Raw genomic sequence first — 27,218 nt, 5'->3', positions numbered from 1 at the left:
ATTTTGGCTCTCGTGGACTTGTTTTCATTTTCTTCAGCTTCAGTTTGAATTTACATATGAGTAATTGATGGTCTGTTCCACAGTCTGCCTCTGGCCTTATTTTCACTGATGATATGGAACTTTCCCATCTTCTCTTTCCACAGATGTAGTCAATTTGATTTCTATGTATTCTTTCTGGCAAGTTCCATGTGTATAGTCATCTGTTATGCTGTATAAATAAGGTATTTGAAATGAACCTTGGTTTTGCAGAATTCTATCATGCATTCTCCAGCATCATATCTATCACCAAGGCCATATTTTCCAATTACTGGTCCTTTCTCTTTTCTTCAAACCTTTGTATTCCAATCATCAGTAATGATCAATATATCTTGATTGCATGTTTGATCAATTTCAGATTGAAGAAGTTGGTAGAATTATTCTATTTCACCCTCACTGGCTTTAGTGGTTGGTGCATAAATTTGAATAATAGTGGTATTAACTGAGCTTCCCTTTAGGTGCATGGATATTATACTATCACGTACAGCATTGTACCGTGTGACTGATCTGGATATGTTCTTTTTGACGATGAATACAACACCATTCCTTTTCAATTTATCATTCCCGGCATAATAAACCAGGTGGTTGTCAGATTCAAAATGGCCAATACGAGTCCATTTCAGTTCACTAATGCCTAAGATATGGATATTTATGCTTCCATTTCATTTTTGACAACTTCCAATTTTCCCAGATTCCTACTTTGTACCTTCCATGTTCCGATTTTCAATAGTTGTTACAGCATTTCTCTCCATTTTGAGTTGTGTCCCATCAGCAAATGAAGATTCTGTGGGCTTTTCTCCCATGAGCTTAACTCCATTCATGTCATCGTGGTCAACTCTACTTTGAGGAGGCATCTCTTCCCCAGTCGCATTTTGAGTGCCTTCCAATCTGAGGAGCTTATTATCCAGCCCTGTATCTGACAGTGTTTCTCTGCTATTCATAACATTTTCAGTGACTAAAGATTCAGAAGTAGTTCGTCACTCTTTTTTCCTAATCTGTCTTTGTCTGGAAGCTCATCTGAAACCTGTCCACTATGGGTGACCCTGCTGGTTATTTAAAATACTGGTGGCATAGCTCTCAGAGTCACAGCAACTCACAAGCCACCACAGTAGGACAGACAGACGAGTGGTGGCCGTTTGGTTTTATGTCGAAACTGTCACTTTAAATTTTGAGGAGATCTGTGCTCTTGCGTAGTAGAACCCTCCAGGTGTGGGGTGGGGTGGGGTATCCATTTGCTCAGGTATCCCCTCAGAAATTTAAAAGATTAATATAAAGATTTGGAAGATAAAGTTGGTTAAATTGCTCAGAAAATAAATCAGACCCCCAAATTCTAAAAGTAAATTTTTTTTTTAAGTATCTTAATAATGAAAATTTCAGATAGAGATACCAAAAAAAGGAAGGAGAAAATTATCAATGAATACAGAAATTGTTTCCCCTAGAGCTGTGTTTTCAGAATGAAAAATTCCACAATATACCTTTGACAATGAATATAAGCATACATGCAAACAGACATATGCAGAGAGAAAAACTGAGCAAAATTTCTGTGAAATTTCAGGGCATAAGAACAACCTTGATTACGGAAAGCAAAGAGGATTTAAATACTTAATGATGAAGGTTAAAGACCCCAACCTTTGGTATAGATTTCATCTCAATGTAAAGAAAACAAAAAGAGGGAGACCCGCAGTGAGATGGATTGGCCAAGTGACAGCAGCATGCATTCAAGAGTAACACCTGGGAGGTTGCTTGCACAGGACTGGGCACTGTTTCACTCTGTTGTGTATAGGGTCACTATGAGTCAGAGTAAATTCGATGGCACCTAAAAACAACACTGCCTCTACATTTGACTTCTATTGCTCTTCATTTCTTTCCTGATTATTTTGTGTGGAGCATATCTTCCAGTAGTGTTGTTGTCATCTGCTGAAAAATGTATTTCTACCCTCTAAGTTGATTAGGAACCTGGATGGTAAGAGAATTATAGAATAGAAATTATTTTCCTCAAAACTGTGAAGGTTTTTTTGCATTGCCTTCTAATTACCAGTGTTTTTCTTAAAATGTCTGATATCGTAATTCTTAAGGTTTTAACTAAGATATGCTTTTTTCTCACTTGGAACTTTCAAGTTCTCATTATTCTTGATGTTGTTGTTAGGTACCATCAAGTCAACTCCAACTTCTAGGAACCTAATGCACAACAGAATGAGAACGTGCCTGGTCCTGTACCACCATATCACAGTCTATGGGACTTTCAATATGCTTCTCCAACACCATCATTTAAATGCACTCCTTCTTCTACCATCTTCCTTTTTCATTGTCCAGCTTTCACCTGTGGAGCAGCTGGTGGGTTTGAACTGTCATCATTGAGGTTAGCAGTCCAATGCGTAACATTCTGTGCCACCAGGTCTTCTAAAATCATATTTATATACCATGATAATGTGAGCACTGAATAATAGGTTGTTGTTGTTATGTGCTGTGGAGTCAGTTCCGACTCATAGCAACCTTGTCCAGGGTCTCCGAGGCTATAAATCTTTACAGGAGCAGAAAGCCTCATCTTTCTCCTGCAGAACATCTGGTGGTTTCAAACTGCTGACCTTGAGGTTCACAGTCCGATTCATAACCACTACGCTACCAGAGTGCCTTACTGAATAATATATTAGCCAAAAATTATGACATAAAAAATGGGCAGGGAAATTATGAGAAATGAAAATAGTTAAATCCTAGTAGGAAATTTAAAGTAATGTTTAAAATTAAAAAAATTAAATAGCCATATAAGCAAACTATGCAGGAGTATGGATAAAAATTCTAAAAGGAAGAATTAAAAAAAGTTAGATTAGTGTTGACTTGAAGGGATTCAATGGGCAGAGTGGAAGAGTGTTATCAGTGACTTCCCATAGAAAAATGTACTACTTATTACCAATTAAATGACAAAAAAAGAGAAAATAATAAAAACTCTTAACAGTCAAAGGATAAAAAAGAATTTCTTTATCCTCATAAAGGATTTTCACCAAAAATCTACATCAAATGAGACAGTTTAGGATGAGATATTAAATATTTAGATATATTCTAATTAAAGAAACTATGTTCACTTTTTCCTTTTGTTAACATTGTGCTGGGTTTTCAGTCAATCTTTCAAAGGAAGACAAAGAAATAAATGATATGACAATGGAGAAGACAGAGATCTTTCATCATATATAAACGGCAAAAAGAAAAATGGCGAACAGACGCTCTTAGTTTGAACTGCATCAAAAGTAAACATTGAGACAAAAAGTTTGGTACAAGTAAGTTATAAGCACTTGATTGCTAACTACAAGGTCAGTGGTTCGAGCCCACCATCTATTCCATGGGAGAAAGATCAGACTTCCTATTCTTACAGGGTTGCTATAAGTCAGAACTGACCTGATGACACTTTACAATACAACAACGGTAATTTGCAAGGAGACTGTGAGAAGTTCAAGTGAAAAAGTAGGAGAAAGCAAGAAGCTTTGGGAGAAAAGTTAATGAAAGGAATACTAATGAGGCTACTGTTGTGCGGATTTGGAAAATCTTTAGGAAAACATGTGGAATACTTCTCATAAATATCCCACAAGAGGATGGGATACTATATCATTTATATATGGACCCCAACGTCTGAGGGTTGCACAGGAATATTAACTTCTGACACCTGCTCAGAACCAGCTAGTTCTCATGTGTCAATGAAAGCCCACAGACAGAGAAGAAGAGAGGTGCAGGTGATGATAATAGCAAATCATCAGTGTCCTCGGAATTCTCTACAGCTGCAGGTAACTCAGATAGGTTAAGGCAATAGAAGATAGAGCATCATCGGTATCTGAAACACACATACACAAACAAAAAAGAAGTTGCAAAGGCATGAAATGATGTAACTTGAAAACTGTTAGAAGAAAATCTTGTGCAATACCCTACTAAAATCATGGCAGAAAGGATTTCTTAACACATAAACACACACATGATAAAGGACTGCTGAACTTGACTATATATCAAATTTTAAAACTGTTGAATGACAAAAAGCATTATAAGTAAAGTAGAAGTACAAAGGACTTATTAAAAAAAAGAAAACATTAGTATTCTCAATAAGAACTTCTCCAGGTCACCAAGAAAAAGATGACCCAATAGAAAACTACACAAAGAATAGGGGTTGTTGTTGTGAAGTGGCGTCGAGTTGGTTCCGACCCATTGCAACCCTGTATAGTGTTTCCAAGGAGCAGCTGGTGAGCTTGAACCACCGACCTGTATATACAAATAATTCAGAAATGAAGAAATAAAAGCACTTACTATAAAAAATGTTTCATCTCCTAAGTAGTATTTGTCTGGACAGTGATCTGCCAGACATATTTGGTGAACAGCAAAAATGAGTATCCCACTAGCTATCAGGGAAATTCATATTTAAAAACAAATGATAATTTCATACTCATTACATTGGCCAGCATTTCAAAGTTGGGCAATGTGTTCATTAACAAGGAAGCAGGGAAAGAGGGACTTTCCCGTACTGATGGTGGGAGCACAGCATTTTGGAAAGCACTCTGGCAATATCTAACAAAGGTAAAAATACATATATTTCGAGGCCTAGAAATTCTACATCTGGAAATATGTTGTTGTTAAGTGCCGTCGACTCGGTTCTGACCCATAGCGACTCTGTACAGAATTTCAGAGGAGCGTCTGGTGACCTTGAACTGTCAACTTTGCAGTTCAAACCGATTTTGAAGTCTGGCACGTTAATCCACAAGGTCCTGGTGTGGCGCTGTGGGTTAATGCGCCAGACTGCAAAGCCGTTTGAACTGTAACGTTGGCTATTCAAGCTCACCAGCTGCTCCTCGGAAACCCTATACAGTGTCACTATAGGTCGGAACCGACTCGATGGCACTTAACAACAACATATATACATATATGTGTATACACACATACACACATAAGCAGAAAAGCGGAGTCCTGGTGTGACACTGTAGGATAAGCACTGGACTGCAAGGTCAGTTTGAACCTTAAGGTTGGCAGTTCAAACTCACCATCCACTCCTCAGAAACCCTATACAGGGTCGCTATGAGTTGGAACTTACTCAATGGCACTTAACAACAACACACACATAAGGGGGCTTCAAAAGTTCATGTAAGACTAGAGTGAAAATATAATGGAATTTTCCCATAAACTTTTTGAAGACCTTGTATATATATACACACACACAATTTCTCACATATTTTCATAAAAACACATGTAATTAAAAAATTTTTAATATGTGTTGATTCCAACTCATGGTGATCTTATGTGTGTCAAAGTGAAGCTGTGCTCCATATGGTTTTATTATTTTTTTTCTATATATTTTTTTAAAGATGTTTTCAGAATTTGATCTGTATTCTTGAGTTGTATTTATTCTGCAATGCAAACTGACTAAACATGTATGTTTTTAATGACTAATTTTCAGCAGTTGATTTCCCAGCCTTAATTCTGAGCAAGGGATATTTACTGTGACATTATTTTAAATAGTAAACACTTGGAAACAGCTTAAATATCCATTTATGGGTTAAAAGATATTAAAACTCCTGCAGTACTCATGTGTTTACCATTCAGTTCTAGTAAATTACCTTAATTAGTAGATATCTCAAAAGCATAACATTCAATAAGAAATAAAAGCAAAGAGCACAGTTTTATTTATGGTATGATACCAATTATGTAAATTTTAAATATACGTATAAAAGAGCTCAATACATTTTTGATTAATATATTTGCTGTCAAGTATAAAACCATGGTCTGCTTGCATGTGCCCTCATTGAGACGGGAGGGAAAGAGACTTGAGGATCATAATGGGATACAACAGTGTCTGTAATGTTTGAGTTCTTAAAGATTCTCTGAATCAAATATGATAAGACATCTACACGTATTCATTTTGGATGACATGCGCATAATGTTGTAGAGGAGCCTTTATGCCCATTTGTTCTGCTTGAGTTTGGTTTAGTTTAGTTTTTATTTTTATTTTTTTCTTTCAAAACTTAAAGGCAAATCAGGATACAAAGATAAAATATTATGCTCAGGAACAAGAATAGAAAAAAAATATATGCACAAATCAAGAAAGGTGGACTCATGTTAGATTTAAAAAGGAGAATCGGCTAGGTAGAAAAAAAATCAACGGAGAGATCTGAACTAAGACGCACATGCCTGAGAACCATTTCTAGATAATTGCTGCTACAATTATAGCTCCCTTGAATTAGCTAGATCGCTTCACTTCCTACTTTTTTCAATCCATCAAAACATGACATATTGGGATGTTCTGGTCCATTCATTTATAGGAATTGACCTTGAGAACTTAAATAGAGGGCACAACTATAAAAATAAGATGCAATTATAAACTGTTAGGGGCTAACGGGAGAGGCTGTGCAGCCTCAAAGCCCACAAAATGAATCCAAGCCCTGCCACTTCATAGCTGAGCAATTTTGAGAAAAGCTTTTGCCCTTTCTAAACCTCCGTTTCTTCATGTAATAATAATGTTAGTATTGGAGCTCATTATCATAATATTATTATATGGGAATAATAATATTTCCCACTCATATTATTGTTGTGAAAATTAAATTTGCTTTTGCTTTTACAGGTTGTTAGTGCCTTGCTCTTAGGTAATAGCTCCATAATAGCCATCATTGTTATATTTCACTGCTTTTAACGAAAACATTGTGTTTTCTTTCTTCACTGTGGTATGCTTGATTTTCATTTAATAGGAGAGCATTGCTAGCATTGAGCAGTAGGATCAACACTGGACCACAAACCACAAAGTCTGCAGTTCAAACCCACCAGCTGCTTATCGGAAACCCTATGCAGAGTCACTATGAGTCAAAATCGACTTGACTGCACTTAACAACAACAAAATATAACATAAGCATTCTGGTGTGGCACTGTAGGATAAGCACTGGACTGCCAACTGCAAGGTCGGCAGTTGAAACCCACCAACCACTCCTCAGAAATCCTATACAGGGAGGCTATGAATCAGAATGGATTCAATTGCACTTAACCACAATAACTAACATTAAGGAGTCCTGGCGATGCCTTAGTTAAGTGTTGGGATGTTAACTAAAATGTTGGCAGTTCAAACCCACCAGCCACATCAAGGGAGAAAGGTATGGCAGTCAGCTTCCTTACAAGTTCCAGCATTAGCAATCCTACTATTGGGTAGTTCTACTCTCTTCTCAGGCTCACTTTGAGTTGGAAATGACTCGGTTTTGGTTTTTAAATATAACATTGATTTGTCTATTCGGGGAGTAGTGAATGGGATTGTCTGCTCAGTATCCCTGCTCCTAGGAATTTCTGCTCAGGAGCACAGCTGTAGAAGGGGCTCCCATGTTGGAATAAGGTGGCTCAGCCCCATGGTCACTACTGAATGTCTGATCAAAGCAGAATAAGATTGGTGGTGGTGGTGGTTATATGCCGTGGAGTCAGAACCCACTCACAATGACCCTGTACAGGGTTTCCGAGGCTGTAAATCTTTACGGAGCAGAAAGCCTCATCTTTCTACCGAGGAACAGCTGGTAGTTTTGAACTGCTGACCTTAAGGTTCACAGCCCGATTTGTAACCACTACACTACCAGAGCTCCTTGGAATAAGAGTATGATGAGAAATGAGAAATCAAACAAATACAAAGGAATGAGCAAAGAGAGAATCCAATTAGGACAAGTTTTGAATTTGGACCTTAATTAATTCCTGAAGCTTAGCTGCATTCTTACGTTTGAGTTCTAGGAAGCCTTAAGTTCCTATATTAAATTCATGTTTTGGCTTATACTACTTTGAGTTGGGTTTCTGCTATTCACCACCCAAAGAATTCAGACTGATCTAATGTGAATGTGACAAAGGCAAATACATCAATTCTCTCTTTGTCTGTGGCCAGCATTTGGTGAAAGAGATTGATAAAGCCATATAATTTATTTGTAAAAATATATTGTGTATACATCCCATCAGTTTAAAAGTAAGCACCACAAATCTGAAGAATCTGGAGTTTTGGGAGAAGATTCTGAAAATACCCAACTGAGTGAGGGCAGAATGTGTCTGCAGATCATCACCTCACCCAATTCTGTTTATTTAGACATCATAAAAGCAGTTATAAAATAAGACAGAGTTCTAGATTGAAAAAAAAAGGTAACTGAGAAATGACATGACTTGGCCTAAATACAGTTAAATAATACAAGGAGACAGAATGCAAATGAATATATTTTGTGTGTGGAATAGATATGCTGCTAATTGCGTTCACTTATTATCATAGAAATGACATGTTTTCAGCTTTAGTTATATGCCGCCACAGTTAATAATTGAAACACAAACACATGAAACAGTAATTTAGTGGCAGACTTTGTAATTACAAAAGTATAGTAAGGGTTTGTTTTGTAAACATATGTGAAACTCCTTTGTACATGGTGTAATTAGCATGAACATAAAAATATAAGAAAAGCTTAAAGAAAAAATTCAGCCATACTCCTACTAAAGCAACGGTCAAAATAAAGACATGCAAGTCTCCATGATCCACAGGTTTTTAAGAGCCTTTGCTTAGCTTATAAAAGCTGGTTAAATAGTCTTAACAATAGTAGGTATGTTTTGAAATATTCATAAGATCTTTACTTTAGAAATAAAGATTACTCTTCCATATTTTAGGAACTCTGGTAGCACGGTGGATTAGAAGTTGGGCTGCTAGCCATTCAAAACTACTAGCAGTTCTGCAGGAGAAAGATGAGGCTTTTTGCTCCCGTAAAGATGTATAGCCTCAGAAACCCCATAAAGTTTGCTATGAGTCAGAACCCACTTGCTGGCACTAAATAACAACAATATAACACAATTCTAGAGTCCTGGTGTGGTGCTGCAGATGAATGTGCTGGACTGCAAGGTTAGTTTGAACTGCAAGGTCAACAGTTTAAACTCACCAGCTGCTCCTCAGTAACCCTATACAGGGTCTCTGTGAGTTGGAACTGACTCGATGGCACTTAGCAACAACAACATAGCACAATTTTGGAGTCCTGATGTGGTGCTGTAGGATAAGCATTGGACTGCTAACCACAAGGTCAGCAATTCAAACCTAACAGCTGTTCCTCAGAAACTCTGTACAGGTCTCTAGAAGTAGGAACTACTCGATGGCACTTAACGACAATACAGTACTTTCTGTTCAGTTTTTGTAGCTTCTCTGATTGGCAGACCATGCAACTCATTGGCTAAGGTTGTTATTGTGTTCCACAGGGCCACACCAGGACTCAACAAAAATATATTACAATAAATACATTTGGCACTAGATCAAGAGCAGTTAATATGAGTTATAGAAAGCAACCATGGTGGCTCAAATGGCTTAGCACTCAGCTACTAACCAAAAGGTTAGTGGTTTGAACACACCCAGAGAATCCACAGAAGAAGAGCCTTGCCATTTGCTTTCAAAAGGTCACAGATATGACCTTTATACAAGACCTTTATATTATATTCATAAGCTAAAGGAAATGGATTGTTTTGCACTAACTTATCTGTAACTGTAATAAATGTTGTTGTTGTTGTTAAGTGCCGTTGAGTCAGTGCCGACTCATAGCGACCCTTTCATGAGCAGCTAATGGGTTGGAACCATCGACCTTGTAACTCAAACTGACCTTGAAGTCCAGCGCATCATCCTGCTGATACTGAATTCAACCAATTTTCCTTGTTCTTCTGAACTCAAATAGTCAAGGGAACATGACACAAATTTAACTCAACTAGGCTTCATGCTAAACATCTTACAGACTATCTCACTGAATTTTCAAAGCAAGCCTGTTAAATTTAAGCATGCTTTTCCTCACTTTATAGATGAAGAAAGTTGTTAGGTGCTGTGGAGTTGGGGTTATGACTATGTATAACTGAATGAAGCATTGCCTGCACTGTCATCATCCTCATAATCATTGCTGTGTTTCAGCTCATTTTTGCACTGACAGTGTCAATCCATCTCATTGAGGCCTTCCTCTACTTCACTGACTCTGTACCTTACCAAACATGATGTCCATCTTCAGGTATTGGCCCCTCCTGATAATGTGTCCAAAGTACATGAGATAAAGTCTCAACAGCTTCACTTTTAAGGTGTATTTCAGAACAAATTCAAGACACTGTGAAGAATGGGAATTCTGCTGACAGCCTGTGGTATAGCCAATTTTCCTCCACTATTCAAAAGCATTAATTCTTGTTGATGTTCAGTGCCATTGAGTCCATTCTGACTCATAGTCACCATGTATAGTGTTTCTGAGGAGTGGCTAGTAGATTTGAATCATTGACCTTGTGGTTAGCAGTCCAGTGCTTATACTATATAGCACAACACTGGACTTCCTTATTCACTGTCCTGCTTTTACATGCAATGAGGTAAATTCATGGCTTGGGTCAAACTCGCCTTAGTCTTCAGAGTGACATCTTTTGCAGCAGATTTGCACAATGTGGTTCACCATTTAATTTCTTAACCACTGCCTCTGTGAGTGTTGATTGTGGAGCCAAGTAGAATGAAATCCTTGAGAACTTCAGTATTTTCTCTGTTTACCATGATGCTGGTGATTAGTACATTTGTGAGAATGTTTTGTTTTCTTTATGTTGATGTGTAATCCACACTGAAGGCTGTAGTCTTTGATCTTCATCAGTAAGTTATTTCTAGTCCTCTTTACTTTAAGCAAGTAAGTTTATATCATCTGCATATCACATCTTTCTCCAATCCTGACTCTGGAATCTTCATATAATCCAGTTTCTCTCATTATTTGCTCAGCATACAGGTACAATAAGTATGGCAGAAGGATACAACCCTAATGCACGTCTGTTCTGATTTCAAGTCATGCAGTATCCTCTTGTTCTTTTCAAACAACTGCCTCAAACAACTCTACAGGTTCTGTGTGAGTACAATGAAGTATTCTAGAATCCCCATTCTTCACAATGTAATCCATAATTTGTTATGATTCATACAGTTGAATACCTTTGTATAGCCAGTAACATCTTTGTATAGCCAATAGACATCTAAGTAAGACTAAGAATATCTAGAAACCTTACTCATAATCAAACACATAGCATCTAATGGAGCTAGAATTTGAAATATAGATAAGCCTAAAATTAGACATTATAGAAATTGATTCCATCCTTTGTATTTTAGTTTTGATCACTGAAATAATAAATTCATGTTCCAGAACATTCACAAACATAAATTTATTTTCATCTAAAATATATGAAACACTTATTTTCCCTAAAAAATAATAGTAAAGTGAAAAGAAATAGAGCTAGAGAGAAAATCAATGGTATAATGAGATTTAAAGATGGAAATAAAAAACTTGAATTGTTGAGATTATGCTATTTGTGGCCCAAAGAACATAAACTCCTATTTCTGGAACACAAATCTAAGTATTAGCCTTAAAGGGCCCCAGGTTCCTAGATACTGACGATGTAGAGCAATTCAGTTAGCTCACAACTCACTGGTCTACCCATGTGGGTAGACTTGGACTCTTTCGTATCCCTGGTCCAGTCCATTGATTCCAAGAGGATAAGCCTGTTAAACTGCAGTTGAATTCAGTGAACACTGGCCTGTGAGCCATAGTGGTTATCTCAGCATGAGAACACAGAGAAAAGGAAAACTATCAAGAAAAGTTGATGATTTCTCAGCTAATACAAGCATAGCACATTATTATATTTTTGACAGTGATGAATATTAGCAGTGGAATATTTGGGGAACCTGAAAGAACCTTCATTTCTTTGGTGGGTGCATGTACACATCTTAATGTGAAATGCACAGAAATCCCTATCTCCCAGCTCTACATTTCAGAACATGCTTAACAAAGGGTGCACTCAGATGAAACATCAGTTAGCTTTTCTTTCATAGGGAATGTGCTTATTAACTGTTGTTCAAATAGTTTGTAGACATAACAGCCCCAGGAGAGAATATGGCTTTGTATTTACAAGGTAGCCATGTGTTGTTATTTATAGTTCTTTTAATTTTCACCTTTTCTACACTTATATTTTCTTCCAAATGTTAAGATTAAAATAGGCACTACTTAAGAAGAGCAAAACTTCCTTTCATGTGCTTTTTCTTTACACAGGTTTTAGAGCTACAGAAAGAATCCAGGATGCCCAATTTGTCAACTTTATGGACATTTATAATTTGTTTCTTAAGAAAAACAATCATGGTATCATTATGCAAAACAGAAGCCCCTTTTAGCAGAGGTCATCATTCTAAACAGATGTTCTTCTTTTCATCTGCTGAGTAAATTGCTCAAAATAGCAGAAGTAAAGGGAACTAACATTTATTTAAAATGTTAGCAGTACAAGACACAGTTGGTTGATAGATGTTCATTTTCAAATCTAGTTCTTAAAATAAACCAGTAATGTTGGTATTGTTATGGGGAGTTGTAGGACAGGGGGGTTAAGATGCCTTTAGTGTTTCACATGTGGGTTTGCATCTAAACTCTGCCACTTATCAACTGTATAACCTTGAACAGGTTACTTAAACTGCATCTGAAATTCTTTAGTTTTATAAATAGAAAAAATAATAATATTTGTGGTGAAATGAGTTTCTTTATGTAACCCTTTGCTTGTTCTATGAAAAAAAGAAGCAAAAAGAAAACAGCTTGAGAGACTCTTTTTCCTCTCTGGGCATTGAGGAATTGTTACTATTGCCCTTGTTACACTTATCCAAGGAAGAAGCCAGTCCTTGGCAGCAGAAAAGATCAGTTTTATGTAAGTAGATGGAACCACTTGTGAAGGGATTGGTCAGTTATTATGCAAATACAGTATGTAAAAATACACCCAATAGGATTGAGTCACTTGCCTAAATAAGCAGCTGTTCAACAGAGGTTGACTCACAATCATGGAGCCTGGAATAGAGCACATCCTTTAGACCTAGAGTATCTATGCTGAGAACCTCCTAAATCCAGGAGACGAGGAGAGTTGTAACACTGGAGTGGCACCCAAGCAAGGAAACTGACTGGTGTGAAATGGTATGGTAGGCGTCCTGGCCTATGGAGCAAGGTGGCTACAGTGCAAGAAAGCTGAGTGTCTAAAGGCTTGCTAATAGAGTTGGGTGACACTTGGTTTTTGTTGGTGGAGTTAAAAGAGTTGTGACACTTGCCCAAACAGGAAAAGGGCCAAGAGGATGCCTGTCCTGAGGGGACTACGCAGTTCTTATCTTCAGGGGTATGAGAAGAAGATTTTATGGCCAACCAAAAAGGAGAGAACTGCCCTGTACTGAAAAAGGGAGCTATCTGCTCCTCACTTTCATGGGGAACCTTCTGGATATTCCCCCTGAGCTTCCTAACCTTGATCCTTTTCCCATAGCAAGTGTTTCCAAGTTAACCCTAATCCCAGGTTTGTAGTTGTTGTTGTTAGGTGCCATAGAGTCGGTACCAACCCATAGCGACCTTATGCACAGCAGAACAAAACACTGCCTGATCCTGGGCCAAACTCACTGGCCAATCCATCTCATTGGGGGTCTACCTCTTTTTTTTTCTGACTCTCCACCTTACCAAACATGATGTCCTTCTCCAGCAACTAGTCCCTCCTAACAACATGTCCGAAGTATAAGAGACAAAATTCCTTGTTACTTTCCTAATAAACCACATAAGTGTGACTATGGTCTGTGAGTTCTGTATGGCCGTTTTAATTGATTATTGAGCCCAGTGGAGAAGTAGAACGTGCCTTAGGGAAGGAGGATGGCTAGTATCAGAATTGGTAAAAGTTTGGATAGTAGAGGCATCGCTTCAAACCAGTTCTTCCTGGTTCAGTCATGGTCAACAAAAGAAAACTGGAACAGACCTGAATTAGTAAAATGTAAAAATTCTAAAAATTTCAAAAGCCAGAACAGGAAAATTTACATTCAACACCCTGTTAGAAACTTTCTCTTAGACTACAAGAACAGCATTTTTGTTGCATAGAAACCAAATCTTTTAAACATCAGAGTTGGAAACATCGGTGCTCACCTCAAAGATGGTGGCTGACCATGTAGCTGTGAATATGTATTTCTCTCCACAATTCTGATGCGAAAGCTGGACAGTGAATATGGATGCGAAAGCTGGACAGTGAATAAGGAAGATCGTAGAAGAATTGATGCCTTTGAGTTGTGGTGTTGGAGGAGAATACTGAAAGTGCCATGGACTGCCAAAAGAACCAATAGATCTGTTTTGGAAGAAGTGCAGCCAGAGTGCTCCTTGGAGGCCAAGATGGCTAAGCTTTGTCTCTCATACTTTGGACATATTGTCCGTAGAGAACAGTCGCTGGAGAGGGATGTCATACTGGGTAAGGTGGAGGGTCAGAGAAAAAGAGGAAGACCCCCAACAAGATGGATCAGTCAGGTGGCATCATTGATGGCGTCAAGTGTGGCGGCGGTAGTGAGGTTGGCCCAGGATCAGACATTGTTTCGTTCTGCTGTGCATGGGGTCGCTATGAGTCGGTTCCAACTCGATGGCACCTGACAACAACAACAACCACAATTCTGGCAATAATCTAATCTCCCACATCAGATGCCTGAAAGGGCTCCATTGTAAATCACCCATTCCAGCACTTTGACCTGTAAATTTTTCCGTTCTGGTTATTGTTTGGGTACACCCAAATTATAAATTCAGATCTGTTCCAATTTTGTGGTGTATGCCCTGACTGAACCAGTTTGAACTGGTTCAAAGCCCTGATCTAACCGCCACTAATTTCTCCCTGAAGTTAGACAAGATCCAACACTATTGCTACCATGTTGCAGTATATATGGTAAAAGCTTATCATAAAAATTAAATGAAATAATGTAGGTAGGACTCTTAAGAAATACTTTTTGGCATCAGAATCAGCATGAAACTGATTCTTAGGTGGAGGAGCTGTGCCTCTTCTGTCCAGCATATCTATTGTCTCTGACGCCAGCCACTCCCTTCCCAGCGGCACTTTATTCCTCTGCTGAGTTCGGGAACTCTGTGCAACCTCACAAAGAATTCACAGACTATACTTACAATTCAGTGGCTTGTTCGGGGAAAGGAAACACTTCAGAAGTAACAGGGTAGGATACGGAACTGGAGTAACTAGGAGCAACATAAAAAGACAATTGAGTAAGGTTTATAAATGTCCCTGTAGTGGAGGGCATATCCTTTCCTAGGAAGGTTTCATTTCAGAATTCTCTCCCTCAGAATGCTGTTTTAAGCCTCAGTGTTTTAGGCTTTTATCAACTAGCCCACATACTCATTATTGGTTACCAGGTGGGTTCCCAGAAAAGCTCCTACTCATTAATATAAACTTTCAGTTGTGGCCAATGTACTCAAAGACTCATAAAGGTCAAGGAAAAGGTCCAACTGCTTGAAGCAAAGTATCTTGTAGCACAGTGCTCTTAGCACAGTGCTTGATTTCTTCATTATTATTTTTTTTATTTCCCCCAGATAATTAATAATAGAGCAATATTTGAACTTGGGCCTTTTTGTATACCAAAACTGCTCCAAAAGAATACAGTGTAATAGAATGAGTGTGACAAGATAGGCTATTGTGAAATGTCATGGAAGAGTAATATTTTTCAAAGTTGTTATTATTGTTGTTATGTGCTGTTGAGTTAATTCTGACTCATAGCAACCGTATGCACAATAGAACCAAACACTCCCCAACCCTTCCCCATCCTCAAAATTGTTGTTAGGCTTGACTCCATTGTTGATGCCAATGTGCCGATCCGATCCATCTCCTTGGGGGGTCTTCCTCTTTCTTGCTCACTTTCAACTTCACCAAGCATAATGTCCTTTTCTCCAGGGACTGGTCCCTACTAACAATACATCCGAAGTATGAGAGACAAAGTCTTGCCACCCTAGATTCTCAGGAACATTCTGACTACTTTTTCCAACACAATTTTGTTTGACTTTCTGGCAGTTCATGGTACTCTCAATATTCTCCAACCTCATAACTCAAATGCATCAGTTCTTCTATGGTCTTCTTTATTCACTGTCCAACTTTCACATGCACATGAGGCTACTGAAAATACTATGGCTTGTGTCAGGTGCATCTTAATCCTCAAACTGACATCTTTGCTCTTGAACTTGCCTAGTGCACTACAACATTTGATTTATTGACTGTGGCTTCCATAAGTGTTGATTGTGGATAAAAGCAAAAGGAAGTCTTTGATAAATTCATTTTTTTTCTCCATTTATCATGATGTTACTTATTGGTCCAGTTGTGAGGAGTGCTATTATCCTTATATTGAGGTGAAATCCATACTGAAGGCTGTAGTCTTTGTTCTTCATCAGAAAGTCTTTTAAGTCCTCTTCCCTTCCAGCACTTAAGATTATATCACCTACATATCACAAATTGTTAATGAATCTTCCTCCAATCCTGATGCCATGTTCTTCTTCATATAATAAACTTCTTGGATTATTTGCTTAGCATTCTGATTGAATAAGTATAGTGAAAGAATATAACCCTGACACACACCCCTCCTGATTTTAAACATTCAATGTCCCCTATTTCGGTTTTAATGATCACTTCTTGGTCTTTATACAGGTTGCTCATGAACATAAGTAAGTGTCTGGAATACTCATTCTTATTGATGTTATCAATAATTTGTCATGATCCACACAGTTGAAAGCCTTTTCATAGTCAGTATAACACAAGTAACATATTCTTGGTGTGGCACTGTGGGATAAAGCACTAGACTGCAAGGACGGTTTGAACCGCCAGGTCGGTGGTTCAAACTCACCAGACACACTTCAGAAACCTTAGACAGGGTCACTATGAGTCAGAACTGACTCTATGGTCCTTAAAAACAACAATAACAAACATATGTTTGGTATTCTATGCTTTCTGTAAAGATCCATCTGATATGGACAATGCTATCCCTCATTCTATGTCCCCTTCCAAATCCGAATTGAATTTCTGGCAGTTCCTTGTTAATGTACTGCTGAAACCATTTTTTAATTATCTTCAGCAAAATTTTATGTGCGTGTTATATTAATGACATTTAAAAATGATTTCCACATTCCATTGGGTCACCTCATTTTGGAATGGGCACAAATATGGTTGTCCTTCAATTGGTTGGCCAGGTAGCTGACTTCCAAATTTCTCGGCATATATGACTGAACTCTTCCAGTGTTGCATCAGGTTGTTGAAAGATTTCAATTTGTATACAATCAATTCCTGGAGCTTTGTTTTTTGCCAATGTCTTTTGCCAATGTCTTCTTCCTTTAGTACTATCAGTTCTTGATCATATGTTACCTCTTGAAATGGTTGAACATTGACAATTTCTTTTTGAAACAGTGATTTTGTGTATACCTTCCATCTGCCCTTGATGCTTTCTGCTCATTAAATATTTTGGCCATTATTGTTAAGTTGTTAAGTGCTATCAAGTCAGTTCTGACTCACAGTGACCCTGTATAGGGTTTCTGAGGAGCAGCTGATGTGTTTGAACTGCTGACATTGTGGTTCACAACCGGTGCAGATCCTACAACACCATAGAAGTAGTCCATAGAATCCTTCAATAGTTCAAATAGAGGTTTGAATTTTTTCTTCAGTTCTTTCAGCTTGAGAAATGCTATACAAGTTTTTCCCTTTTGATTTTCTAACTCCAGGTCTTTGCACATTTCTTTATAACACTTGACCTTTTCTCCTCAAACAGCCCTTTGAAATTTCTGTTCAGCTCTTTTACTTCTTCATTTCCTCCATTTGCTTTACCATCTCTACATTGGAGAGCAAGTTGCAGAGTCTCTTCTGATATCCATTTTCTTTCTTTCTTTTTTTCCTTTTGTCTTTTCCTATATAATGTTTCTGTGCTATCTCTCAGCTCTTCTGGTCTTTGCTTATTGGTTTCCAATGCATCAAATATTTTCTTCAGATGGTCTCTATATACACATGGGCTATATTCAAGGTTATATTTTGGCTCTGTTTACTTGTTTTAATTTTCTTCATTTTCAGCATGAACTTGAATAAGATTAATTGATGGTCTGTTCCATAGTCAGCCCCTTACTTTGCTTTTATTGATGACATGGGGCTTTTCCACCATCTGTTTCCTGTGTATTTGAGCTGGTCAGGTTCATGTGTATAATCCCCTTTTATGCTGTTTAAAAAAGATATTTGCAATGAACAAGTCACTGATCTTGCAAAAAGTCTTTCATGCAATATCCAGCATCATTTCTATCACTAAGGCCATATTTTCCAGCTACTGATACTTCCTCTTTATTTCCAACCTTAACATTCCAATAATCCACAATTATCAATACATCTTGATTGCATGTTTGATCAATTTCAGATTGGAGAAGTTGGTAGAATTTTTCAATTTTATCATTACTATAGCATAGTGGTTACGAATCAGGCTGCGAATCCTAAGGTCAGCAGTTCGAAACTGCCAGCAGTCCGTGGAGAAAGATGAGGCTTTCTGCTTCCGTAAAGCTTTACAGCCTCGGAAACTGTGTACAGGGTCGCTAAGTGTTGAAACCAAGTCTACGGCACATAACCAACCAACCAACTTTAGTGGGTGGTGTGTAAATTTGATAATAGTGGTATTAACTGGTCTTCCTTACAGGCATATGGATATTTTCTTACCACAGACAGCATTATACTTCAAGATAAATTTTGAAATGTTCTTTTTGATGATTCATGCTATGCCATTCCTTTCAAATTTGTCATTTCTAGCATAATAAATCATATGATTGTCAGATTCAATATGGCTATACCACTCCATTTCAGCTCACTAATGCCTAGGATACTGATGTTTATGCGTTCCATTTCATTTGTGATAACTTTCAATGTTTCTAGAGTCATATTTCATACATTACATGATCTGATTATTAATGACTTTATGCAGCTGTTTCTCCTCATTTTGAGCCTCATCAGCAAATGAAGGTCCTGAAAGCTTTACTCCTTTCCCATCATCACCATCAAGTCTACTTTGAGAAGGCAGCTCTTATCCAGTCATCATTTGAGTGCCTTCCAACCAAGGGACTCATCTTCTGGCACCATACCTGACAATATTTTGGTGCTATTCATAAGGTTTTCAGTGCTAAACATTCAGTATTTGTTCTCTTCCTTTCTTTCCTAGTCTGGCTTAGTCTGGAAGTTCTGCTGAAACCTGACCCTGTTGGTATTTAAAATACTTGTTCCATAGCTTCTAGCATCATAGCAACACACAAGCCACCACAGTACAACAAACTGACACATGAGTGGTGGATTTTTCAAAGTAGAGAGGTAAAAATTAGTCTTTTTTCTAGAAACGATTGTGCCAAGTACACAGTACAGGTATACCTCAGCTATATTGTTGGTCCAGTTACATGCCATCTTAGTAAACTGGATATCGTAATAAAATGAGTTGCATAAAGTTCTTGGTTTCCCAGTGCATGTTAAAGTTACCTTTCACTAGCTCTACTATACTAGAAGGATGCAGTGGGCTGCTAACAGAAAGGTAGCTGGTTCAAACCTACCAACCTCTCTGCAGAAGAAAGCTGCAGCAGTCTGGTTTCGCAGGGATTTGCAGCCTCTGAAATTCTATGGAACAATTCTACTCCATCCTATAGATTCACTAGGAGGCAGGATCAACTCAAACACAATGGGTTTTGGTTTGGGGTTTGTGGTCTACTAAGTGTGCAATAGCATTGTGAAAATCTTTGAAAATATCGTTAAAATTACCAAAATGTAACAAAGGGACACTAAATGAGCACATGCTGTTGAAATATGGCACCATCAGATTTACTCAAACAGAGTTGTCACAAACCTTCACTCTGTAAACAAACAAATAAAAAACCCTATAGTATCTGCGAAGTGCAATAAGAGAAGCACAACAGAATGAGGTGTGTGTATAGTCTCGTTGAAATAAATGTCACAAATAGAGTCACGTCTCTAAAAACACTCTCTCTCTCTCTTTCACACACACACACACACACACACACACACACACACACACACACACACTCTGACTTATACCACTGGTGAGAATACCCTCTGAAGGAAAGTGAGGAGTTAATGACAAAAACAACAGCCCCTTCACTTCTCCCATAAAACCCTCATCTTGTTCTGCTAGGGGAGAGTGTGATCTCATCTTCTACCAACTCAGTGAGGAGTATCAGTCACGGAAACAGCTGGTAGTATTCAATGCTCCTGTAATATGCCAACATGTAGAACAGCAACTTAGAAAGTCCAATCTTACAGAGAAGCCAAATCTAGTAAAAGACAATGTTCCAAGAGTATCCTCCCTTACGGTCTGCACAAGATCCATATCATAGTAACTCTCAGGTGTCTCCTCTTTCTGCTCTCAGCCATCATTTTCACCAAAAAGTACGTGCTGAGAAACCTACAAATAGACGGTTTGGAATTAGCATTTACGGAAAGCTCGATGCTGCCTGTTTATTGTCTAAAGAAAATTCATTTCTTAGAAATGAAATATAGAAATTTAGAAACCAATCAGATAAAAAATCATGTTGCTATTTTCCAAAATAAGAACCACCAGCCTTATAGCTCTACCTTCAGAGTTCACCTTGAGGCCACAAACACCAATAGCGCCCTCTACTGTCTAATAACAACGCTGTAAAAAAAAGTCACATTTTTTGAATTCATGAATCATTTACATTTTCAAATGAAAAATAAATTCTCAAGCAATAAAAGTTGATACTATGCATGCATGTATATATATGACAAACAGTAATAAGCAGACTCACTACCCATTGGCAACCAACAATCTATGCTGAAGAGAGAGATTTTTAAATAAGGAGGAAGGTTAAGGGGAAGAGAAGATGTAATAGGCAGCCTCTAAAATGGCCCCTATGATCCTGGTCTCCTGATACTCGTATCTGTGTACGATCTCCTCCCAGGGGTGGTCTGTGTGACAAGAGATTACAGCAGAAGTGGAGGTATGTCACTTCCGATTCCATCTTCCTTGTGAAAAATCTCTCTCTCTCATTACTTGCTCTGAGGAAAGTCTCCGTGTGAGTGGTCCTTTGGAAAGATCCATGTGGTGAGGAACTGAGGCCTCCTGCAAACAGCTATAGGACTACCCTTGGAAGCAGAGCTTCCAACTCCAGTCAAGCCTTCAAATAACTGCAGCTCTGATGAATAGCTTGACTGGAACCTCATGAGACGCTCTAACTCATAAATACGTAACTAAGCTGCTGTCTGAGTCCTGATCCTTAGAAGCTGTGTAGGGTAACAAGCAGCTGTTAAACTATTATGTTTTAAAGTAACTTGTTACTTAACAACAGGTAACTAATACAAGAAAGACGAGGAACAAGTTGATGAAGAGATGATACTAGGATAGTCAAGTTAAGAATGAAGATTGGCAGGATTATAGTTTTAAGTTTCCTCTTTGGTTTTTGTTTTTTTACACTTGATTTTATTGCCCTCTACTCTCACTTGGAAGAGCTCTGGTAGGGTAGTGGTTACGAATCGGGATATTAACCTCAGGGTCGGCAGTTCGAAACTACCAGCTGTTCCACGGGAGAAAGATGAGGCTTTCTGCTCCCCTAAACATTTGCAGCCTCAGAAACCCTGTGTAGGGTCATTATGAGTCGGAACCAACTTCACGGTACTTAACAACAACAATTCTCACTTGGAAGGAGCTCTGGTAGCATAGTGGTTATGAGTCAGGCTGCTAACCTTACAGTCAGCAGTTCAAAACTACCAGCAGTTCCAGGGGAGAAAGATGAGGCTTTCTGCTCCCATAAAGGTTTATAGCCTTGGAAACCATAGGCAGGGTTGCTATGAATCGGAACCAACTCCATGGCACATAACCACCACTCTGACTTGATAAGTCCTGGTGTGGGTTAATGCGCTGGACTGCAAAGCCAGTTTGAACCGCAAGGTGGGTGGTTCACCAATCACTCCTTAGAAACTCTATACATGTTGGGTTGGAACCAACTTAACAGCACTTAACAAAAACTCTCATTACAATATGTTTTCAGATTCAAGTGATAATATTTTCAATGCTCATTTCTGACCCAGTTTTCTATTATTCCTGGGACACACATCTATAGAAAGTGAAGATGAGAGTTCTAGTTATCAGAGAGAAGAAGAGATTTGAGAAGTATATATGTAAACATTTGCATATTTGTAAATATAGACACACATGTGGATGTGTCCTTATCAGATCTAGAAATGTAAAATAAAATCAATTTCACAAAATGCAAAGCCTTATGAGAAATTCCTTAATAAAGTCCAGTTAGAGAGTCCTTTTTAGACATACAATTTCGTTTCTATAAAACATGATTTCTTGAGTAATTTGAGTGAAGAAAACCAAGAGAAGGAAACAAGGCTCCAGTATTGTAGATGCTAGCCTAGAAGACCACCCTTTATTATGAAACATGAAGAAGATTCATGAGAACTTTGGACTAGAAGTCCTGAGTCTTGGGTGCCAAACATTAATTATTATCATTGCAATATCTGGCTAACAGTGTCTTCGTGATTCAAATGTGAAGGTTAAATACAAGAAGACAGAGGAGATATCAGGTCAACATTGCATAATGGTACCATACATTTCTGCTTATGGGATGGCAAGTGGAATCAAGATCAAGTCTTTTGTCACTTTACAGAGCAAGATAAGCACATCTTCTGAGCTGTCAAGCATTCTGAATGACTTGACCCCATGGCTCAATATTCTGCTTCAATTTTTATTACACTTTTATTTTGTAATTATTATTACTAATAGTGTTGGTTACCATGTATTAATCATTTATAATGTATTAATCACTTATAATTATCCTATGAGATAGATTTTATCTTCTTTTTATAAACGAGAAAACTGAGAGACAAAAGTATTAATTAACTTCCAATAAATAGTATCATGATAAACAGAGAAACGTTTGACGTTGTCAAAGACTTCATTTTGCTTAGATCCACAATCTACACTCATGGAAGAAGCAGTCAAGAACTCAAATGATACATTTATTACATTAGACAAATCTGCCGCAAGAGTTCTTAAAATTGTTAAAAAGCAAAGATGTCAGTGTGAGGATTAAGGTGCACCTGACCCAAGCCATGGTATTTTCAATCACCTCATATGCATTTGAAAGATGGACAATGACTAAGGAAGACCATAGGGGGAAAAAATCAATTTATTTGAATTATGTTGTTGGTGAAGAACATTGAAAGTGCCATGGATTGACAGAAGAACAAAAAAAAAACTGTCTTAGAAGAAATATAGCCAGAATGCTCCTTAGAAGTAAAGATGGTGAGACTTTGTCTCAAGGAATTAATCCTTGGATAAGGACATCATGCTTGGCAAAGTGGAGGGTCTTCCAAAAAGAGGAAGATCTCCAATGAGATGCTCTGACACGTGATGTCAGTCCATCTGACATCAACAAGGGACTCAAGTGTCACAATTGTAGGATGGCCCCTGATTGGGCAGTATTTTGCTCTGTTGTGCGTAGGGTTGCTATGAATCAGAACCAACTCAACAGCACCTAATAACAACTCTTCAATTTCAAACATTTAATGGGCATCTCATTCCTTTCTTTCCTTTCCTTTCTCCCTAAGGATGTTTGCCTTTCTTGATACCTGTATCATCAGTTTTGCATGTTTATGTTACACAGAACCAATGATAAAATCAGTTTGAGACCACTGTCTATGGAAGAAAAGAAAAGAGAGAATCAATATAGTTAAATAAATTTTAAGGTTAGGTGGCATTTAAAAGGCAACAACAATGGACTCAAACATTAAAAACAACTGTGAGGATGGTGCAGGACTGGGGAGCATTTCCTTCTATTGTTCCTAGGGTCAGTATGACTTGGAACCACTGGCAGCATCTAACATCAACAAAGCTGTACAATGAGAAATTTCACATTACTGTTAGATTCCAGATTGCATGCCCTTATGAAAATGTCTCCCAGCCTTTAGATTCATTTAACTGTGTTTATTCTCTTTTTTCCTATCTTCCATAGACAAAGGCCTCATGCTGGTTTCATCACCAGTTCTGTAGAACACAAACAAACAAAAAATGATTCATAAGGTAGTAGAGAGATTTTGACCGGGGAAAGAAACTGCAGCTCAAAACCCTCCCTCCCACAGTTGCTAGAATTAAAATGGCAGCCGGAGGGGAAGTTGGTTAGAATAGAATAAAGGAGAATGCCTATCTCCAGGCCTTAAGGTGGAGTATGAAACAGTAAGCTGTCAGCACCAGGAGTCACAAGAGTGGCTATGTTGTGGCTTCAGAAGACCTTCAGTTTCACCCACAGGGCCATGATTCTTCAAGGAGTGAAGTTGTAGCCGAGATACCTTGTCAGTCCCCCTGCATTGTTGAGGATATGAATGGTGCATCCTTCAATGATTGAAATTTCCTTAAAAATATTAAACATTTTTCACCATTAAACACTATCTTCAAAATCCTAGGGCAACGTTCCAAGAGCTTTGATTCACCCTGAAATCATTTGGTTCTCAGAATGTTTCAATTCCTGGATTTAGCAACTCTGAGCTGTGGTGCAGAAAAAAATACATATTTTGAAAAATCCTTGAAGCTAAGGGCTCAGAAGAGCCAAGTAGCTAGCTAGAAATTGCAGAATATTTCATTCGTTTTCTGTTTAAGTGTCAGGATTTCTGCAAGATGGGCATCCAAACAAATCTATGACAACATTGTACAAATTAGACATCAGGATTCCACATTTTTCATATTAATAATTTAATAGAAAAGAAAGTGGCGGCTGCTGCTGCGTGGTAATGACCACTTCCTAAATGATCTGCATTTTTATTTTTTCTAAGCTCCTTCTGAGCAGTCCCTGGCATATTCCAGGTGCTCAGTAAGTGTTTGTGATTATTTTATTAACCTACTTAAAATCTTGAAAAAAATTCAGTCTTTCTCTAAACCAAAGAAAGGTACATTTGGTTCTAAGCAACAAAGAAGAAATTGGTTTCAATCTAAAATTTTCAGCCACATTTTAATCCCATAATGAACTATTTTAATTGATTGTGCTCACTGATTTAAATTCCTCTTTTTTATTTTGTCAAGTCATTACAATCTCAGTGCTGTCTTCTCCACTTATTAAAATAGCTCTCTCCAAAGGCATCAGGGATTTAAAAGATAAAAAACACAAACCAAACCTGTTTTTCTGACTCATAGCAACCCTATGTCAGTAGCACTGCTTCATAGGGTTTCCAAGGTTGTAAATCTTTACTGAGCAGATAGTCACATCTTTCTTCTACACAATGGCTTGTGGATTCAAATAAGCCAACTTTTAGTTATCAGTCAAGAGCTTAACCATTGAGTTTGTTGTTGTTAAGTGCCTTTGAGTTGGACCATCTCAAAGCCACCATGTATATAGGGTTTCCCAGGATTGGTTATTGAATTTTGAACCACCAACCTTGCAGTCCAAACCTATCTTGTGGTCCAGTGTTTATCCTACAGTGCCACACAGTAATCACTGTGCTAATAGGGCTCATATCAAAGACTTAATACTTGCAAAATCTAATCTGTGACTCAATCATAGGATGTGGTGGTGGTGGTTGTGTGCCATCAAGTCAATTCAGACTCATAGTGACCCTGTATAGGGTTTTTGAGGCTATAAATCTTTATGGGAGCAGAAAGACCCATTTTTCCTCCTGAGGAGCAGTTAGTGGATTCACACTTCCGAGCCTGCAGTAAGCACCCTACCATATTACTCACTACACTAGCAGGGCTACTAGTCATAGGGTATAGGTATTAGAAATGCTCTTTCAACCATCCCTTTCATTTCAGAAAAATCTTTCTCCATGGTCTATTTGGTCAGAAAACTCTACTGACTTTGAATCATAGATGAAAATGCAGCTACCTAGAGGGCAGGAACCATAGAGCATTCATCCCACAGCTCCCAATGCTGTGGTTAGCACTGCCTCTGCTTTCAGAGAGTAAGTATTTCTTTAGTTTTCTGTGAATGGAAACAACCTTATAACATTATACTTGATATTCAATAAATACTGTGTAATGCACATCTTTCATTTCAAATTTAAGTTCCATTGTGTCAGGTAGTCGCAGCACAAAGGAACAATCTCCCAATTTTTGGAATAAATGATTGACTGAATGAATAAACAAATGAATAAGCAAATGAAGTGAGAAACTAACATCAATCATGAAGTAATTAAAAATAAATACCAGTCTTCTCAGTGGTACTGTTTAATGTACCTACTGAATCAGGATTCAATAATTTTCCCAAAAGGTCTAATTAAGAAAATGATTCTAAAAGGAGAAAGATGTACATTAAACTTTATTTACTGGTTAATTGCACTGGAAAATCCGGAACATCAATTGGCATCAGTAAATGAAGAACCAGGTGTACTGTGGTCTTTCCTTGGTGGAGGAAGTCTGGATTTCTCAGGAAACAAAGGTGTGTATGAGGGGGCCAGTTTCAGAAACCAATATTTGGCATCACTTTCCTGAAGGAAGAGGGAGCTCATCCAGTTGTTCTCTTGAGAAAGAAGATCTCTGAGAATAAGTTGAGAGAAAGAATAGAGTATGCAGCTGTATCAAAGCACCATATAGACACTTCTGGCACCCTTCCCCAGAGCACGTAGTATAATGCTCAGTACAGGCAGAGATAAAAAAAAGGGGGGGGGGTGCTGTTGATTATTTGCCTGGCCCAGTTCTATGTGGCCAAGAAAGGTGGGCAGCCACTGGAAAGGATTCAAAACTGTCATTCATTGCCTCAAACTATACGACTGATTCCCCTGAGAAACACAGATGTTCAGTCCACAACTGCCCAAATTTTACCATGGGAAAAAAATATGAATCACTTATTACATTTCTTTCTTTCCACTTACTAAAGTCATTTCATACTTACAAATGCTTAAGATTCAGATTAGCAGGTATTTCAACAAGTCTTTCCTTAGTGACACTTTACTCACAGCTTTGAGACAATGTTTAGAAATTAAAGGGAAAAAAAAAAAAAAGGCAAAGTCTTGTCAGTGTGGGATGGATAAAAGAAGACAGTGACCAATTTTTTTAGGAAAAAAAAAAGACCTTTTGTGTAGGTAGCCTCGAATTTGATAAATCACTTAGTTGCAAAAAATAGTATTTTATCCCCCTTCACTTTTCAACTATTTCCAAGTAAAACATACATAGATTGGGGCACCATGTCCTGATATGAGTACTTAGATGATCTTTTTTGAACTCCCTACCTTTCTAGATTCCAGACATTGTTCCACTTAATTTCATAGATTCCACAAGGAGTTTAAATGCTTCCTCCTCTTCCTCATAGAATTCAAAAGGCAATAAATCTTTATAGAATCAGGCAGCAGCATCTTTCTCCTATGGAGTGGCTGATGGATTCAAACCACTGACCTTCCAGTTAGCAGCC

Source organism: Chrysochloris asiatica, unplaced genomic scaffold (genome assembly GCF_000296735.1).
Source record: "Chrysochloris asiatica unplaced genomic scaffold, ChrAsi1.0 scaffold00001, whole genome shotgun sequence".
Classification (NCBI taxonomy): domain Eukaryota; kingdom Metazoa; phylum Chordata; class Mammalia; order Afrosoricida; family Chrysochloridae; genus Chrysochloris; species Chrysochloris asiatica.
This window is presented reverse-complemented; position numbering follows the sequence as displayed.